The sequence below is a fragment of the Marmota monax genome, unplaced genomic scaffold, assembly GCF_021218885.2.
Source record: "Marmota monax isolate L192 unplaced genomic scaffold, Marmota_monax_Labrador192_F-V1.1 WCK01_AAM20220418_F8-fsc00927, whole genome shotgun sequence".
NCBI classification, from domain to species: domain Eukaryota; kingdom Metazoa; phylum Chordata; class Mammalia; order Rodentia; family Sciuridae; genus Marmota; species Marmota monax.
Genome location: NW_026692191.1, coordinates 113,085 through 116,410, shown reverse-complemented (window position 1 = coordinate 116,410; position 3,326 = coordinate 113,085).

Sequence of the window (3,326 nt, the reverse complement as noted above, 5' to 3'; positions counted from 1 at the left end):
AGTGGACAACAGGGGAGGAAAAGGAATGAGCCATTACAATAAAAGGGCAAGTGGTACAAATAAAAATATATGATATACTAGCTTTTTAAATTATTTTACAAAGTTTTAGATTTTTAGTTACATTAAACTGGTTGACATTATGACTAATGGAATAACACATAATAAGCTCCACCATGGCCTGGATGAAACTAAACCAAGGGGTGGGTGGGATGGAGAGGAGTCCTCTCTGGCTCAATTGGGACAGACTTGAACCTGCACTGCTTTAGGATGCACAGCATAGTGAAGGGCCCAGACTTCCCTAACAGGCACTTGAATGTGCTAGGCCCCTGAGAGCCCATGACTGTGGCTTCCCATGTCTATGCCCACAGCTACACCACCCTGCACCCCTGGAGCTTTTTCACAATGGTGTTCTCTGTTGCCTGGTGCAGGTTTGAGTTCCTGAACAAAGACTAGAGTGTCCACAGCCTTTGGGCGTGGATGGGAAGACTGTGTCTGCAGTAGCTGATTGATCCATGGAATCTGCTGGGACTCATAGGAATCATCTTGTGGACTCCCTGGATGCCCATAGCATCTCTCTCAGAGTTTTTTGATGTCTCCTTCACACTGCAAGCAGCCTTAGTGTGATGGAAGGGTAAGGGTTGCCCCTCAGCTGTATTTGCAGTTGGTCCAGGAAGAAGTATACATGGCTTTAGCATCATTGTCTGCAGATATGAAACTGGGCCCTCATTCTTATGGATATCCTTGGGAGTTGCTGATACATGCAGCTGTTGGATTTTTTGCTGTTCTCCTGTTTATGTGGAGATGTTGTCAATGTGTTAGAAGCAGGTGTTATGTAAGAAGAGAAAAAAAGCTGGCTCTAAAACTTGCTGGACTAATTGAAGAAAAATGTCAACTACTTGAAAAAGTTAGCCTTGTTCAAAAGGAGTATGAAGGCTTAGAGTCATCTTTAAAAGATGCCGTTTTGGAGAAGAAGTCAATAGAAGCAGAAAATTTGGAGGCAATATATGAAAAGCTAGATAGGTCTTAATCTAAACTTGGGGATGAAATACTCTTTCTAGAAAAGAGCTAAAAGAAGAAAAACTAAACATTCTCTACAGGATGAATTGATGGCAGATATATCAAGAAGGATTAAGTTCCTAGAAGATGAATCAAAACCCCTCAAGTTACTATTAGCCAAAGCTGAAACAACCTTGAGAATATTTCAAACAAATGCTGAAGGATTTAAGGAAGCAATAAAAGAGGTTTTCAAAGAAAATTCCCAACTTCAGGATAGTCAGAAACAACTTTTACAAGAAGCTGAATATGGAAAGAAAAAGGGAATGACTTTAATAAACAGAAAATAACATTGGAAGACTCTACAGTATATGCAAACAAGTTCTAAGAGAGGAAGAAAAAAAACAGTCTCTGACTGAACACTTGGTGCAGATGAAAGATTGGGCTTCTGTGCTTGGAGAAGAACTAAAAGATGATGGTAACTTGGAATTGAAAATGAAGAGTGAATCAGAAATTGGTGCTCACTTAGAATCAGCCAAAAGGAGCTTTGAAGGAACAGGGTTAAATGCCCCATTTAAAATCTTAGAAGGAGAAAGAAATAAAATGTTTACTTTCTTATCTGAAGTAGATGAAGTAAAGGAAGACCTTATAGAACATATTAAAAATCTTAAGACAGCGCAAGCATCTTTGCAGTCAAAAATACACAATTGTAAAAGAGAGAATCAGAATCTTCAACAGAAATTTAATGTCAAGATTGAACTAAATCAAAGAATGTAATGAAACTCCAAAGAAAATTAATAGTAGAGGAAAATTACCAGGTAGAGTGAGAGGAAAAACTTTCCAAAGTGGATGAAAACATCAGCCATGTAACTGAACAACTGGAGAACAATAGAAAGCAAGTCAAAGATCTTGAAGAAGAATTGGAGAGAACCATTCATTCTTATCAGGGGCAGGTTATGTACTATGAGAAAAAAGCACATGATAATGAGCTTGCAGCTCAGAGTGCTAAAAGCTACCTCAAGATTTAAGGAGATAAAATGTTCACAACAGACAAAAATTAACTGAAAATGTGGTTAAATTTAAACTTTTAGAAAAAATGATACTTATGCACTTGATGATTAAAATACAGCCTTTGCAAGAGAGCATTCCCCAAATGGTCCCCCAGTTTTGGGAATTCAACTGAAATGAGAGGTCCTCTTTTGGAAAAGAACAATCCACTCATATTCTCATCTTTGGTGCCAGTGGGAGGAGAAAGAGTCTCAAGAGGCCAAGAGAATTCTCTGGGATCTCAGTTTATCAATGAAAAGAGAAAATCAAGCTATGTTGAGTAAACTGATCCTCAGAGAGTGCCTTATAATACTAAGCCCCTGTCACCTCCATGGGAATAGGTCTGTAGGATGAGGATCCCTTCACCAGGCCAAGCATAGTCTGATCCACATCTTCCTCTTAAGATGTGCTCTTTCATGCCAGGATTGTTTGGTAGGAGTTTGAGTAATTCTATGGGTTAAAATTATATTCCAATGAGCAGCAAATTGTGCAAAATCACATGGTATATATGCAGGAGCATAATCTGTTTTTAAATAAGCAGGCTTGTGCATAGTGGCAAAGCAGAGTAATAAATGGGAATTGTAAGTAGGTAAATATTTACATCAATCTGCAGTAGCCCGAATAAACCCAGAAAGATATCAGTGGAAATATGAAGAAAGGAAAAAGAATTTAAAGGAGGAAAATGGGTTAATACCCATTTGCCTAAGTGCATTAGAATGTTACTCCTTGTGGGTTTACAGATTCCCACATAGGGACCCTGAAGGGTGTACAATGAGAATAGTTATTGACAGTGGCCTGAGCTTTTGGGGAAGAAATGGAAAAATCTTCATTCATGAGCAGAAAATCCACGAGTTTTTTGATGAGAAAATCCATGAGTTTTACAGCATCTGACAAAAAAAGATTAGGACCCTTACAGCTGTGTCTTTGTGGGTATTATTCTCTGTCAGAGGTCCAGGAATCTTGGTGTGGCCATGCATATGTGCAAGGAAGATGAAGGACTTGTGATGCTGTGAGTCTGAAGTGGTCAAAAAAGAGATAGTAAATTGGAATCCAGACGAGGGGATAACACAGCTACAGAAATATGAGGAACAAGTTTAGATATATATTCAGAATCTGTGGTAATGTTTAAAGTAGTAGAAAAAAATCTCAGTGCCATGATAATGGAGGTTACTTCAGCTTGCTGTGGAGAGATTTGAGGCAGGATCCTGCTGTTTCTTTAACAACTGAACAAAAAGGGAGAAAGTAGTTGGATGTCAGTAGTAATTTCTAATTTATTCATTTAAGAA